Source organism: Urocitellus parryii, chromosome 12 (genome assembly GCF_045843805.1).
Source record: "Urocitellus parryii isolate mUroPar1 chromosome 12, mUroPar1.hap1, whole genome shotgun sequence".
Taxonomy (NCBI): domain Eukaryota; kingdom Metazoa; phylum Chordata; class Mammalia; order Rodentia; family Sciuridae; genus Urocitellus; species Urocitellus parryii.
Window position 1 is genome coordinate 56,694,802 of NC_135542.1, and position 17,413 is coordinate 56,712,214.

The following is a 17,413-nucleotide window of genomic DNA, read 5'->3' on the forward strand; positions in this document are numbered from 1 at the left end:
CAGGGAAGTCACATGGCCTTTCCCTCAGTTTCTCCTCTTTCCTCAGGTGTGTCTGAGCAGAGAGGAGTAAGGTGACTTTTCTGAACCTGAACTCCCGGTTGGCTGTGTCTATGTGCACACAGAGCTTGACCTTCTAGGTTGGGACTATACTCCGGCCTCGTAGGTTTAGGTTCCTAGCACAGATACCTGCTCATAAACCAGTTTTCTGCTCACAGAAGAAAACAGTGCAGTTTTAGAGTTTGCTCCTCCATTCCTCCTGTCTCCCCTTTTCTTAACCACCACTAACACTGTCTTTACTATTTTGTGAAATATTAATTTCTCTGGCATATTTATGGAGGGCATGTGGGCACAGTGCTTCTCACTTGCTCAGAGTGCCGGACTCTGTTCAGGGAGCTCTCAACAGCTCACCGTCTGTAGGAAGCTCTGAGTATTTGGTCTGTTGATCATGTTGAAAAGTGAGCATCGCTTTTGTGGGGAAGAAAATGACTCATGGATGTGACTTCACCATTGCCCTTATTTTAAACTTCTTACGGTGGAAGCATAACCCAATTCTAACAAAGATTTTCAGCCAGGGCTGGGCCTGCCTTTGACTCAGTGATGTGTCACATTCTCTCTGCCGGAAACTCACATTCTTAACACCAGTCATCATGGTCCTGGCAAGAAACCTTTTGGAGAGGTGTTGGTATTTGGTGGATTTATTTTTTTTTCCAGCTGCCCACGAAAAACAAACTCAGAAATATCTATGCTTTTTTTCTTTGAAAAGTTGGTTGGAATAGTTTGTCGTTTCTCCATCTGGACTTGTTTGTTGTTGCTCTGCCAAGGGAGTTTGCTTAGGGCCATGGCAAGGTGACTGTGGCCCTGAATGAAGGGTAAGATAAACTAGGGCAGCATGCCTGTGTGGGACTGTGGAACCTCGTAGCTGGTGTTAGTTGGTGGGTGGCTAGCCATGACTGGTGGCCACAGGTCCTCACTTCAAGTGTGGCTTGGATTTGCTTAAAGAAGGCCTTTGAGTTCTTTAAGTGATGTCTGCCCAGTTACTCACCCAACTGGATAACTCTTTACTGTTCTGTGGTATTGTGCCAAGAGAATGCCTGGGCTTGCCAGCCCACACTGGGACCTTCCCAGAAGCCCAAGGGCCACACCTCATTTGCAAGAATTGGAGTCCCTATTCCATTCTTCAGTTTATTCTTATAATTTATGAAAGAGGCAAGCTCTAACGGGCTCCTTTACTTCCAGCTCACAGATATGGTGCAATTGGCTTCTTGAAGGCAGGGTGTGCCTTTCTCATGTATTTCCCCATAGTGTTCAGTCAGAGGAGACCCCAGTAGAGGAGGCAGAGTGGAGTTGGGGAGTAAAGCTGTCTAGCAGTCAGGGGTCTAGATCAAGACTCCAAGTTGACTACTGGCTGTAAGAGATTGGTTCTGATAGTTCATTTCTCTGGGCATCTCCTCCTCCTCTAATTACTAGTTTGAGTGAGAGATTCTCCAAAACAATGGGTTTTACTCTTGCTGTGCTTCAGACTAAAGCATGGGCTTTTTAGTCTTTAAACATATATGATTGGACCATACCTTCAAAGTGGGGTTCAGCAGGTCTGGGAGGAGCTTGGAGAGCAGAATTTTTTTTCTTTTTTGCAAATTTCCTTGTAGCCAAGTTTGAGGACTACTATTTGCAAATCTTCATGTCCTTTATGAATAAATATAACAGCTGACCACATAAATATAACAACTGACCAGCAAAGACTTCACCCTGATTGTGGTGGAGTTAAGTGAACTTAACTCCACTTCCTAGACTGCTCCCTCACGTGGTTTTGGGTAGGTCTCAGTTCCTTGCTGGCTGTTTCTGAAGGCCTCATTTATACCTTATTACCTGAGTCTCTCCTTTAGGTAGCTGTGAAGCTAACTGGCTTCCCCAGAGTGAGCTGGAACATGGACAAAATGGAAACCACAGTCTTTTTGTAACTTAATCTCAAAGGTAACATCCCATCATTTTCCCCATATTCTACTCATTGGAAATGAGGCACTTGATCTGCCTCATACTCAAGGGCATGTGATAATACAAGAGCCTTGAACACTAGGAGTTGGGAACAAAAATTGGGAGTCATTTTAGAGGAGGCCCAGCTGAGCATGAAAAAGATGGACTAAGGAATGGGTTCTGGAGGAGGAGTAGGAATAGTGGGAAGGCCTGTGAAGAATCAAAAGGTAATGGTGGAGCTGGGCTGTAGCTTAGTGATATAGTGTGTTTTCCTAGTGTGTGCAAGGTCCTGAGTTCAATACCCCGCACTGCAAGGAAAGAAAAAGGAAAAAGGAAAAGATAATAATAGAAGGACAGAATTCAGGTATAGGTACGTAGTGTTGTGGTAACAACTCATAATCTGGGGGGCTTAGAGTAACAGATTTATTTATTCTTCATGCAAATATTCATTACAAGTAGCTTTGGGCTCTGTGCTATATAATCATTTCTGGGACACATCCATTGCAGGTCATTTGGGGATTCTTCTTCACATCATTTTTGCTGGCACCCAAGCAGACAGAGCAATCATGATCTGAACTATTGCTGGTTGCCATGGCAAAGGGAAAAAGTTATGGAGAATTTTGCAGTGACTCTTCAAACTTCAAACTTTATCCCATGTTATTTTCTTTCACATTTCATTGGTCAAGATATGTCATATAGAGCTGGGCATGGTGGTGCACACTTGTAATCCCTGCAGCTCTGGAGGCTGAGATAGGAGGATCTTGAGTTCAAAGCCAGCCCCAGCAATGGCGAGGTGGTAAGTAACTCAGTGAGACCCTGTCTCTAAATAAAAGAGAAAATAGGGCTGGGGATGTGGCTCAGCGGTTGAGTGCCCCCCTGAGTTCAATCACTGGTTTCCCCCCACCGCAAAAAAAAAAAAAAAAAAAAAAAAGAGAGAGAGAGAGAGAGATGTTATATGGCCTGTCCCCACTTTATAGGGGATGAGTATATGTATACGTCATGTGTCCCCAGAGGAGAAATCCAGAGATACTTGACTGGCATTAATGACAACCCGGGGAGGAGGAGTCAGAATGTCACCTTATGCTTAGGGGGCCAGCATGACTACTGACTGTGGTATTTGAATTGGCAGCAACATGAGGTCATTGTTAATCCTCATTCTGGCCAGGGCACCCTAATTGTGATGGAGTGAGGTGAATGGGAGATGAGAAGTCGGAGAGAACTAGGAGGAAAAATTGTAGACATTTCTTATGAGGCAGGAAAGAAACTTGAATCATGGGTCTTTCCTCATTCCTTTTAAATTTAATCATTGAACAGTGTCATGGTGCATTATTTGGTTTATTTACTGTGTATCAGGTACCTGCCAGCAGATTCTTCCTTACTTCTAAAGTACTTTCCATATTTATGCTTTGATAAGAATCTCAGAAATGACCAGTAGGAGTTGATTTGATTTTGTGTGCTCTTTTGATATTGCATTTAAGGAAGAAATTACAGTTTTTACAATTTTCCTCTTATGCCTAAATAAGGGAATTACGAGAACTATAAAGCTTTTGGAAGAAACCTACTATGCATCTGTTGTTCTTTTTGTTGCTTTTATTAACCATTTTTGGAAGTTTGGAAATAATTAAATCTGATTCTGTATCTAAGTCTGCTCTGAAACATCAGTTTTCCATTTTTACTGAGTTCAGTTTTTCAACCAATATGTGTAAGAGCACTTGGTAACTTATAAATTGATATGCAAATATAAGATTATTTTTGGCTAATTTTCCCATTAACTTTGGCCAAGTAGTAATGTTGTGCACATTTTATTTGTGAGCTAATGGTCTGAAGTCAAGGTATGGATGCTCCAAAACTGCATAATGGAGACATTGGTTATTGTCTTCAGAGAATTAAAAAAAAATAGATTTAGCATATTGTGGGTTGTCTTGAACAATAATTAGCAATTTAAATAATTGGCACTTCAGTAGCATTTAAGAATCAGTAGAGGATAAATAGAGCTGCAAGCAAGGGCCATGTGCATCAGTGATGGTTTTTGCCACCCCTTTCTTCTCCCATTGCCAATGCCTTTTCCACTTCCTTCTGCAGAACTTGCAGTAGATTCAGTTACCTCCCCTCGGCCCTGCACCAGGGAGAAGGATGGAAAGCGAGTCAGCATTACTTATGTTCAAGGAGGCTCAGAAAAAGAAGGATGTAGTGGCAGCAGAATTCCAGATAACAGAAAGGGGCCAGGGAAAGCTGATTTCTGAGCATCTTTCATGTTTTTCTTAGACACCTGCAGTTCTGTTTCTGCTAACCTTACGCAGAATGGTGTAACATGTCAAGGAAAAATTAACTTTGAATCAAATCTTTTGAATTATCCTCACATGGCAGGGATTTGGTAACCTGTGAATAATTGAGATTTGGTATCTGGATGATTAAAAAAATATTTGAAGGGAGGGTTTTTAAAATCTTCCAAAAAGTGAATATTGAGTATATATTTTGATTTATTCCTAAATTGACATTGCAGTATTTAAGGTTCAAAATTTAAAATTCAGTAAAGTTATTAGTATTATGATTGGAAAATAATCTTGAGATCTCTACAACAAACATTTACTTGACAGTCCTATCAAAGGAAGAGTGACATTATTCAGCTATGAGAATTATGCTGGAAGTATGTTTATGAAAAATTCCTTCTTACTTTTTGGCAAGATGCAAAAATGATAGGCTGTAAAACCAAACCTTTTAAAATGGCTTTATGTGTATTTGAACCAACATCTGACTTTGAGGTTACCCAACAGCATGTTACCAATTTACCTGTTTTATTGGGTGTTATTTTTTTTCAGTGGGGGTTATTAAATCTAAGACTCCAAGTTAGTGATATAATCCATACTTCTTAGAACATGATGGTATTCTGACAAAAAGTCATTTCCAGGTGAGTGAAATGCTTTAGCAGGCAAATCCTTCTAATTTTTTTTTCTAATCTATACAATGCTTATTTTTCTAGGTATTGGATCTTTTTTTTTTTAGATTATTAAATACGTTGTTCAGCTATTTGCACATGGAAGCAGGGAACCAATATTCTCTTATTTTCTAGTAATAAACCTCTTTAAGTTGTTGAAATTATTACTACCTATGTATAATATAGGAAAAATAGTATCTAGAATATATTCAGGATTGTCTGTTTTGGCTATGAGTGGTTGGGAGAGGTAAGTCTGTTTTCATCCTCTGCCAGTGGAGATACATATTCCTCGGGCTAGGGAGGTGTTATTGGTCTCTGTTCCATAGGGAAGACAAGTTGTGAATTCTAAAAGAGAACATGGTCAGTCCTGATAGAATAAGATGACCATATGGCTAATTGAGATGGATGTCATATATGCTTTCCAAACCCAAGTCCAGGACCCTGGGAAAATTGTTGCATTGCTGGATTAAATTCTTTCCTTGAGCTGGATGTGGATGCATGCCTGTAATCCCAGTGGCACAGGAGGCTGAGGCAGGAGGATCCAGAGTTTGAAGCCAGCCTTGGCCCAAGGTGCTAATCAACTCAGTGAGACCCTGTCTCTAAATAAAATATGAATAGGGCTGGGGATGTGGCTTGGTGGTTGAGTACTCCTGAGTTCAATCCCTAAAAAAAAAAAAAAAAAAAAAAAAATTCTTTCCTTGAGTCTAGCTATAATCTGGACTCCAAACAATTACTCAGGGTGATACAGAACTTCTTCCATTTGCTAATTTGCTTTTGAAGAAGCATTATTCCCTAGTTTTGTTTTAAAACAATGTTGACATGTTCTGTTTTTAAAGAAAAGACCTGTTGGGATTGCCATATAGGTAATATGTATAAATTGTGTTCTTTTGCACTAGATTACTGTAGCATCCTTTTGGTGGATTAGTTTAGACAAGAGGTGTGTAATGTGGGTATTAGTTCACTGAAGAGAGGGAACCCAGCAGGAGAGGAAGCTGATAAATTCCCTGTTGTGGATTCTGTGGTTGAGTGACCTGCAGGATGTTCATTCAGGTGGAGATGCAGTCGCAAATCCTCAGAGCTTGGAGGGAGCCCACATCTAGATGCATAAATTTTTTGTAACTGAAGCCTTGGAGATGGGTGAGGCGGCTCATTAATCATGAAATGTGATAACCACTGTAGAAGCAGCGTGAACTTTGTGTTAATCACTCCCCAAAACAATATTTTTAAAGTGATGTTAAGGGGTGGGAAAACAACCAACATTTTCTCTCAAAGGAAATGAGAAGGCTGCATCTTTGACCTCACAAATAAATATGCTGGAGGGTAGAGGGGACATGATTTGAGTGAAGCAGCCATACAATTAGCACAGGCCTATAGATTTGAATTTTGAAGCAATTAGACCTGGCCTAAAATTAACCGTGCTATTAGCAGAGCGAACAAGAATCAGTGACTGATGTTAAAGCCAAGTCATTTTGATGACATGGGTCTTTATGTCTGAGGAATAAATGTGGGAATAATTGTCAGAAAAAAAAACTGGAGGAGCAATAAACAGCCTTTATAGGCATGATTATTTTTAATTGAAAGCAAGATTACACAATAGTGTTTTTAATCTAATCTGATTTTATAGTCAAAATTTAACCAAAGGTAAGCTTCAGTTTATTTTAATGAAATTCTATAATACATACTTATGTTTTAAAGTAGATATTTAAGGGAAGTATGTCCCTGAGCTGGAGTCAATTCAGCAAGGTGATTATTTTTGCCTCCTGTGGGATTGAAATAGAGCAATTATTTTTGCATTTTGCCCTCATTTGTTTTCATTGTTTTTGCTGTGCTTCTTTTCCAGTTGATGTTCTAAACACTGCTCAACATTAATTGAGCACTTACTTTGCATCAGGGATAGGAGATACAAAGGCAGGTATGTGAGGGTGTCAGGCCTCATGGATCAAACATTCTGGGGAGGAGCCAGAGTCACAAGAAGGGGCAAGAAGTGCTGTGATGGAGGTCATCAGAGAGGAATGGGTGCCACAGGCGCAGGGGCAGAGGAAGGCTCCTGGATGCTTCCAGCTGTATTGCACTAAAATAATGTATTGAGAATACAATAATTCATTTATTCAAACTGATCATAGGTCTTAAAATATTAGGAAAATCAGGCCATTTGAAGAATTAATAAAAAATTACTATCACATTTGTAAATCCAGTGTTAGAAAGGATGCCTGTAAGATGAATGTTGGCTACTCAGGCATTTCCATTCTTACTGGTGACAAAATCTGGTCCTTTTGAGTGAAACTGTTCTAGGGATGAAGCGTGGCCCTGTCAAGATGGATACAAAGGAGATTATATATATAATTTTTTTTTTTTTTGTAGAAGGCATTGAACCCAGGGGTGCTTTACCCCTGAGCCACACACCCAGCCCTTTTTATTTTAAAACTGGGGTCTCTTTAAGTTGCTTAGGGCCTCGATAAGTTGCTGAGGCTGGCCTTGAATTTGCAATCCTCCTGCCTCAGACTCCCTAGTCACTGGGATTACAGGTGTGCACCACCACCATGCCCGGCTGAAGAGTCCACTTTTGAAATACTTTTAAAATGAATTGCACCTGTGTTCTGTGGTGCTGCAAACTTCTCCTCCCAGTTCTTTCCAAAGGCACCCAGGCTGTCCTTGGTTGATGGCATCAGCACCAGATGGTGTCACAGGGTGCCATTCACAACTTGTTACTCGGTCACCTTTTTCTTGCTCCTTAGGTAACTCACCTTTGTTTTCCTTTGGTTTAATCACTTCCAGTGCAGTCAATTCTCTGGCAGCCCCTCCCCGCCGTGTTTTTTATAATCCACATACCCTTTTCTTTGCTCTTTCTTTTTTTGACCTGTTCTTCTTTCTTTCCCTGTGTTCAGAGTAGACTAAATAACCCCTAATCATGACTAACAACACTAAAGCTAATATAAATGATACTGCTATAAAAAATAAGAAGGTAGACTGCATGTTTTGAGTCAGTACCCCTATTTGCATATGTCCTTGACAAGACTCTGAAGTTCTATTTAAAATCTGTCATTATCTGTTTTTTCTATTGGTCACTTAAATCTAATGTTTTTCTTATAATATCTGTGTTCAAGAAAAAAATAATCTAATATTCATTTCTCTTGTTCGTTTGTATAGTCTTTTAAAAATATATTTTTGCATGATCACATATTGTGTGTTATATATAAAACACCCTTGCTATGAAAGACCATGTCCTAGCTTAAAGAATTGATATAGAAATTAATTCTTGAAAGAAATGGGTTCTATTTATGTATTTTCTTTTTTCATTCATTTATTCACTGGATAATTATTGAGTACTGGGCACTCAGATCTCAGCTGAAAAAGTCAGGCTGCATGCCCTTAACAAATTTGACTTGGGCTAGGGGTGTGGCTCAGTGATACTGCTTACCTAGGAGGTGCTTTTGATCTCCAGCACTGGAAAAAAATTGTCCCAGGTAAAGCGTGCACACACAGGTATGAGTTAGTATCTTCATGCACTTCCTGCAAACACACATGTAAGTGTATATCTTACCTCTACACAGATGCATATGTGAGTCATGGTATACATGCATACACCTGTCTCTCTCCCCATCACGCCTAATAAAGTGATATTTGAGTTAGGAGTTGAAGGGTTGGTAAGAGTAAATGGGTAAAACTGTGGGAAGGGCATTTGCTGGGGGTTCTGCTATGATCCAATGCACTAGGGTAGGAGATCTCAGGTTCCAGACTGTCAGAAGGACTTGGATTTATTCACACATTTGGTTCTAAACGAGGAATTAGTAAGAGACACAGCTGGAAGGGTGGGGAGCTGGGAATGAGCCTTGGTCTAGAAAGTTGACAGTGGCAAAATTTAATTTATGTTTCAAGATGTTTTCTGACTGTGCTGTGGGGAACATCTTACTGGTGGTAGAGGTCCTGTCTCCTAAGTCTTGTTCTGTGGGTCTGGAAGTGTACATTTGCCAAGTCACTGGGTGAGCATCTGGTGTTCTTCTTGGCTCCTGTAAGTTACTGTTGAGACTTAAAACCTCCCCGTCCTTCATCCCGCTGGGCCTGTGCTGTGTGAGAGGCTGCTGGCTGCCCAGAAGAAGAAAGCTCTTCTTTCCTTGGTCTTATCCCCTTCCCGGCAGCTCTGCTTCTGAGCTCAGAACCACCTCCCCGTCTCTCCTTCCTGCCAGCTGTGGTCTCCTTCTAATTTTGGTAGACCCTGGCCGTTCTGGCTGGGTGACTTGCTCTACACATGAGAACCATCTCCCATCTGTGGTCTGGCTTCTGGAAGTCAGTTGGAAACATTTGTAGACTAGTTCTGCTGCTTCCCAGCCACATCCCTCTCCAAGACAGTCAACATAAGGACCTATTCCTAGCTGAATCGGGAGGAAAGATGGGAGATGTGCCAGAAGAAAGGGTAAACAAACAAACAAACAAAAAACACACAACTGGTTCAAGTCTCAAAAATATTATGTATTCTCCTCCTCTCCAGTGGTATGGTCTCAGATGAGGAGTCTTACATATCAGATTTAAGAGTCTGTTCTTCATTGGGGAGATTACAGGAAGGCTTGAGGGACTGGGAGTTGGGAAGCAACACATGATAGGACTTGTGCTTTGGGAAGAGTCAGGAATCTTTCCCAACAGTGAGAACCATACAGGAGAGGGAGGAGTCTGGAATCAGGCAGCCCCTGAAGAGGCTCCCACTGTGCCTTCCCCAGGGTGCTCATTGTTAATTTCCCTTGCTCCAGAAGTACCTCAACACAGCACAGTGGTAAGTCCAGTTCATACCCTGTGGGCCTCACCCAAGGGTGTAACTAACTCTTATCTATGTGCTATGTTAAGGCAGAGCTGTCCCTAGTGCAGAATGCCACCATTTGAATGGGAAGCTTCAGAGGTCAAGAAACAGTCACTGAAAAGGAAGTTACAGAAGGTCACTCACTGAGGGAACATTCTTTGCTTTGGTGACCGCCTGATGCACTGTCACACAGAGGAAGCTGAGATGCCTAATGGGTTTCTTGACCTGAAAAGACATTGGATACTCCAAAAGAGGAAACTGCTCTAATAAGGCTGGGGGCTCTCCTGGTAGGTAGGAGTTCATTAACTTGGGGAGACCTTGCCGAGTGTTAATTAAGTTTGCATTACAGGTGGAGGAATCTGAGGTCTGGAAATACTTTCTCATTCCATTCAAAGAGGGAGCTGTGGACCTCCAGGCCTCTCTTTGTGACTCTTAAGAAAATAGCAGACAAAGAAGGCTTTTGTAGGATAAAGAAACATGGAAAATTTCTTGGTGAAACTTGATGATTCCATATTTGCAGCACATTCATGTATCAGATGTTTGTGTGTGCGCTCAGATGGGCATTTATGCTTTTAAAAATTTCAGCCGAGTCTGATTACCTAATTAGTTCAGATTGGCCTCTTCTGGGGTGGGGGTGGGGGGGGCGGACAGGCAGGAGAGAGGCTTTGAAGTGGTGAATGGGACCATGAAGCAGGCGGGCCTCGGGCTGGGAAGGGACTCCACCGGGAAGTGTCTGGGAGACTTCTGTCTTTATCTGCAGTGGTCCTGGAGCATTCATGCAGGGGACCTCTTATGATCCCAGGCTATGTCAATAGTCTGCTTTTAGGGAACTCTCTTGAACAGGCTGCAGTCAAACTGCTGAGAAGGGTGTAGCAGAGAGAGTAAGGGTCTCGGGTTGGGGTTGTGGCTCAGTGGTAGAGTATCTGCCTAGCATGTATAAGGCCCTGGGCTTGATCCCCAGCACGATATAAAAAAGATAAATAAACTACAGGTATTAGGAAAAAAAAAACTCTTTAAAAAAAAAAAAAAGAGTAAAGTTCTCCCTCTCTGACAGCCTCCTGCTCTTCTTTGCCACAGCTTGGTCCAGCTCAGCCCCTTCCACAGCTACAGAGTAGTCCACTGTGGTCCAGTTTGTTGAACGAGTTTCTTCTGTAAACAATTCGACTGTTTCTGGTTTCCAGTTGCTAGTGGTTTGAATGGTGCCCCCATCCCCCAAATAAAAAGATATCTCCACATCTAAATTCCAGAACCCGTGAATGGGACCTGGATGGAAAATTAATTGCAGGGCCCAAAGAGAGATCATTCTAGTTTGGATGGTCCTAGATCCAATGACAAGTGTCCTTATGTGAAATGAAGAAGAGACAGAGGTAGATGGAGGCAGAAATTGGAGGCAAGGAATACCTGAAGTCCCTCGAAGTTGGAAGAGACAGGAAGGGTTCTCTTAGAACCCATGGAGGGAGCGCAGCTCTGTTGACTCCTCGATTTTGGGCTTCTGGTCTCCATGACTATGAGAGAACACCTTTCTGTTGATTTTAAAGCACCTAGTTTGTTGTAATTTGTTACAGCAGCCCTAGTAAATCAGCACACGGCCCCAGTTTCCCTCAGTGAGAAAATGAGCATCTTCTCCCCACACAGCTGTGCATATCTGCTGAAGTTCATTGTCATGACTGATTTCCAGAAGGGAAATTCTGGTTCCAAGTCTTGATGACTTCTCCCCCCCCCCCCCCATCCAATGTACTACATGCATCCTTGCCTTGGGAATAATAATGCAAATAATAGCAGCAGTAGGCTCATGTCACATGCTTTTAAAGTGTGCTGAACATTGTGCCTTCAGTAGTTTACTTAATCCTTAAAATATCCACGTCACACATCATTTTCATCCTCTTTTTTTTTGCAGATGGAATACTGAGTTATGAATATTGTAATTACTTACACAAGATTGTGTGCTTACGGAGGACTCGGGGACAGGAGGCATGCCAACCTCTGTTTAGCCTCAAGTTCTATGTTTTCAGCCATGATGGTCAGAGAGAAGATAAGCTACCCTTTAGACTTCTTGGCTCTGTGTTGTATGGATGTGGTCTGGGAGGTCCTGGCCACTGGGAGGTGGGTTCTTGAGGAGACAGACTCACTGTAATCAGAGGAAGAAATGTGGTTTGTCCAGCGGAATGTGGAACCCATAGCATACTGGGAGTCTGGTGGAAGAGCACCAGGCAGATGCTGCTTTTGAACTAAAAGGACCCTGATAGGTAGGCAGAAAATCCAGGAGTCAGAGCATCAGTACTAATCACAACAGGCTTTAGGTCATTATTAGCTCTTATTATTCTAAGTGTCTTATGTGCATTCGCCTGTTGTGAAGCAGGTACTATGTTAGCACCTAAGGGGACTGCCAGTAAGCTGGGAGCTGAGACTGCTTGGTATTCAGGCACAGTTAAGGTCCTGAGTAAGGAGACTACAATACAGGAATGAAGGCATACAAAAGAGACATCAGCTCGGGCTATCAGATGGGTACCCAGTGCATGGGATTGCATGATGGAAATCTCATTTTAGGACTGAGGTGGAAGTCCAGTTCCTGGAACTGGGGCTGGTAGCCAGAGGTGAGTGTGTAACAGGAATGACTTATACCAAGTCCAGAGGTCAGCTGGCCCCTGCTCTGAGGAGGATAGCAGTACCAGCTGATGGTGGGGAATAGGTGGAGCTTGACCTTGGGTTCCCAGGGTTATGACCTAGTGGCTATGGTGACATTAGTTGTATAAGTCCTCGATGTCTGTGTGTTCCGTTTTCATTGCAGCTAAAGAAGAGAGGGTTTGGCACTGCAATGTGTGGGCAGCACTGGACAGTATGTTCTCTATAAACTTAGCAAAGTAATCTGGTGTTTAATTTAAAAAAAAATATTTATTCTTAAGTTTTAGGTAGATACTATGTCTTTATTTTACATTTATGTGGTGCTGAGGATTGAACCCAGTGCCTTGTGCATGCCAGGCGAGCACTCTACCACTGAGCCACAACCCCAGCCCTGGTTAATTTTTTATCTATAATAAAATCATTACCTGTACTGGCTTTATTGATGCCTTTTAATTCATTAGTAGCATTAAGAAGACACGTTTCAAGTTGGGGATGCGACTCAGCTGTAGAGTGCTTGCTTAGCATGTGTGAGGCCCTGGGTTTGATCGTCAGCACTATGCAAAAAACAAAAACAAAAACCAGTTTCTGTTGGTTCAGCACCAGAATCTTTTTCACTTCCTTGTCTCGTTGGGCCCTGTGCCATCTCTTGTTAACTTCTGGCAAAGGCAAATGGAATAGCAGATTGTCTTTTTTTTTTTTTTTAAATTTTTGGTGGGAGAATATCCCCATCTTGTGGTTATTTGCATGGTGTTTTACAGTCTACAGTTGTAAATAGAAAATTGCTTGGTTTGAGTGTGCTTTGGCCTCCAGTTTTGTCCTCATGCTGGATTCTAAACAAATAGCCCCTGGGCATCTCACTCATGCTCTGTTTATCTTTATCCCATAGTACCTTTTAGAATTTTCAAAGTCTTCCCAAAATAAGTTTCCTTAGCTCTTCTAAATAGTCTTAAGGAGTATCTTATACATTGTAGGAAGGAATTCATTTTAAGATGAGAGACTTTGATGATGAGACTTTGAGAATCTCTGATTCTCTTGCCTCTTTACCCCCCACCCAGCCCCAACTTCAAGCAAGGGAGAGAACAGACTATGAATGATAGCAGTGTCCCAAACCATCATCTAGAAAGCTGGCCTAGGTTATTTTTTTTAAATAAAATGCCAATGATGTTCATCCAAACAGAAAGTGCTTTTCCTTAATTATTTGTTAAGTGCATCCCCCAATTTATACAGATTAAACTGAGTTTACTTTATAAGCTAGAGCAAAATGTTCTGATTATTATTTAGAGAAACTAGAGAACTCCGAAAACAGTATTTGACTTGAGGGTAAAGTGTATGGTGTCAGAGTACAGATTAGGATTTGGACTGATTTTTTGTTTGGTGCACAAGAAGAAATTCCATTAAATATAGTTTAAGTGAATTTTTAGAATTTGCTAAAATAGTAAAAGTTTAGTGTTAAGGAATTCCTTTTGGTGGACTTTATGGATGGTACTAGGCATATGAAGTGCTATTTAAAAAGTTTTTACATAGAAAAATCTAAAGACTCTACCAAAAAAAAAAAAAAACAAAACAAAACTCTATTAGAATGAGAATGGATAAACATGTTCAGTAAAGTGGCAAGATAAAAAACCAACATGCAAAAATTGATGGCTTTTCTATATAGCAATAATGAGCTCATTGAGAAAGAAATTAGGAAGGTAATCCCACTCATAATAACTACACACACACACACACACACACACATACACACATACACACACATAAATGGAACAGAATAAAGGGATTCAAATAAATCTATGTATCTTCAGCCAACTGATTTTCAACAAAGGCATCAAAAATACACACAGGCTCTTTAATGTATGGTGGGAAACCTGGATATCAACATGCAGAAGATTGAAACTTGATCCCTACTTCTCACCATACAAAAATCACCTCGAAATGGATCAAAGACCTTAAGGTAAGATCTGAAATTCTGAAACTGCTAGAGGAAAGCATTGAGGAAACACTTCAAGATTGTTATAGGCAATGATCTCCTGCATAGGACTCCCAAAGCAAGAATTAACAGATAGGATTCTATCAAATTTAAAAGCTTCTGCACAGCAAGGAAACTAAACAAAGTAAAGCAACAACCTTCAGAATGGGAGGAAATCTTTATGAGCTATTATCTGATGGGATTCATATTCAAAATACAAAGAACTCAAAAAATACAACAATGAAAAGACAAGAAATCCAATTTAAAAATGGGCAAATGATTTGAAAAGATACTTCTCAAGAAATTCAGTGGCCAATGGATTTGTGAAAAAATGCTCACTTGCTCTAGTCATGAGGAAAATGTAAATCGAAGCTGCAGTATTTCATCTCACTCTCAGTGAGTAAGGTTATTACCAAAAAGGAAAAATAAAAAAGATACCGGCAAGGATTTGGAGAAAAAGGAAACTTTATTCATTTCATCACTGGTGGAATGTAATATAAATTAGTATAGTCATTATGGAAAACAGTGTGGGAGTTCCTAAAAAAACTAAAATTAGAACTACCATATGATCCACGTTTCTCACTTCTGGGTCTATCTTGGAAGAAGTTGAAGTCGGCACACACAAGAGATAGTTGCATACCCATGTTTATAATGGAGCTATTCACAATAGCCAAGGTTTGGAATCCATCTAGGTGCCTGTCAACAGATGAATGGAAAAATCTGGTATGTATACACTATGGAGTATTACTCAGCCATAAAGAAGAAAGAAACCCTGTCATTTATAGGAAAATGGATGGAAGTGGAAAGTATCATGTTAAGTGAAATAAGCCAGACACAGAAAGACAAGTATCATGTATTGTCTTTCATATGTGAAATTTTAAAACAGTTGATTTTAAAGTTAAAGAGGGACTAAATGGTACTAGAAAGGGGATGGGGGAAGAGGGATAGAAGGGCAGAGGTGAGAGGCTACAAGTAGGTAGGATGGACATGATCAATGCATGATGTGTGAATGTATAGAAAGATCACAGTGAATCCCATTAATTTGTACAATAAAGGTGTTAATGATAATTTACAAAAATTGAAAATAGGGGATTTGAAGTGCTTACCTGCATTGCATAGAATAATGCAGAAGTGGCTTCTTGGTAAATATAGACACTGCGTTCTTAAAGACAGTATCTTGAAACAGTGCTATAGTGGATTCTTAATTTGAATGCGCTGACACTTTCAGGTTTTGCATTCTTTTGGGAAATACCTCATTAGACTGTAAGTTCCATGAGGCCAAGGACTTTGTCAGATTTGTTCATTGCTGGACTCCTCGGCCCAGAACAGTTTAAAATAGGGACTTAGAATCTCTTTGTGGAGTAAATCAATGAATGAGTGTGTTAAAGGTGTCGAGAAATAATGGTAGGTGTTTTTCAGTGACAAATAAGTGATACTTAGGATTCAAGATTTAGGGACTTATATGTTATTTGATAACTACCAAATAAGACTGCATCATTTAGAATATATCATTTAAAAGTATTGCACATAGTAAATTCATGACAAGGTGGGTCAAGCTTGAGGTTTTGAGCTAGAAAGAGTGTTCTGTCACCAGATTTTCTTATAGTGAAAATAAAACATGGTTATGAGCCTGGAGATGATGCAGCAGAACTCCTAGCAGAGTCCCTGGCATATAATAGCACAGACCAATGATTTCCTGTTCTCTTTAGTGTATTTCAAATAAAACGGGAGGAACAGTCACTTTATTATGTCATTGTTTCTTGACCAGGGTGATTTTTCCATCCAAGTGACAGGAGGCAATGTCTCAAGACATTGTGATGGTTGTGACTTGGGGGAGGGCACTACTGACGTGCAGAGGGCAGAGGCCTGGACTGCTACAAAGCCTCCTACAGTGCACAAGGCAGACCCCAACACAGAGTTATCTGGCAAGGTATCAACAGTGCTGAGGTTGAGCAACTTTGTTCTGGTCACTTCTGAAGTTAGAATGTTAAAATATTGAAGGCCTGGGGTGTAGCTGAATGGTAGAGTGTGTGCATGCTTAGCATGCATGAAGCCTTGAGTTCAATCCCTGGCAGGGGTCGGGGACATGCATATATCTTTTTTGGGGGTGGGTGGGTGGGGATTAAACCCAGGGATGCTTAACCACTGAGCCACATTCCCAGCCCTTTTTATATTTTCTTTTGAGACGGGGTCTCACTAAGTTGCTTAGGGCCTTGCTAAGTTGCTGCAGCTGGCTTTGAACTTGGGATCCTCCTACCTCAGCCTCCTGAGTTGCTGGGATTATAGGCATGTGCCACCACACCTGGCCTCATTGTATATATCTTATGTTGAACCAGTTGTTGCTTACTAAAGTCTTTAAATATGTAGTAAATCAGTGATTTTTTTTTTCTTTTCTTAATACTTTGGTTCCCAACCTACATGAGTTTTGTTTTTCACTGATGGTTTCTATCAATGTCAGAGATTTTTATTTTAATAATATATGCTTTGAAAATTGTTATTTGCTTTTTAAACAGTGAAATAAGCACATACCTAATTAATCTTTACTGAACTCAGCACACAATGTAATCTAATATACTTGCAGCAGCCACATAAGAATGGAGCTCAACTTGCCAATAGTTTGATCAAAATACACTTGGCCAGTTTACTGATATTTATTGAAATGAAACTTAGGGGGCATTATCTCATATGCTCTTAACCCACATTCTAGACCTGGTAGTTTTTGAAATAATAATAACAATGATAATTAATAATACATAGAAAGATTTCTATTTCCTGTAGAAGAGTATTGTGTATTTCCATGGCAGAAGAGAGCTGGAAAATCAGGGTAATTCCATTGTTTCATTTACTTTCTCATTTGGACATTGTGAAATGTGTCATCTTTGAATAATTGGAGAGTGGAAAAGACTTTGAAGATATTTTTTGTGTTTGTTATCCTTGGCTTGAAAGTTTACCCTTTTTCCTGGACATCTTATGACACATCAGTAACTCACTTGGTAGGATCATAGATGTTGCTTTTGGAGGCTTGAAGCGTCTCATTATGAGGATCAGACACTGAGGCTTTTCATGCTTGTGGCATTGTTCTCAATGCATGGGTCCTAGCTCAGGATGGTGTCTTGTGATGAAAGTTGGT

At 40.6% G+C, this 17,413-nt stretch overlaps 1 protein-coding gene across 3 annotated transcripts in view; it reads left to right on the plus strand.

Annotated features, from left to right (window-relative positions):
* Ltbp1 (latent transforming growth factor beta binding protein 1) overlaps nucleotides 1-17,413 on the plus strand; it is a 389,989-nt gene that overhangs the window by 96,506 nt on the left and 276,070 nt on the right. The gene's annotated exons all lie outside the window — the stretch shown is intronic.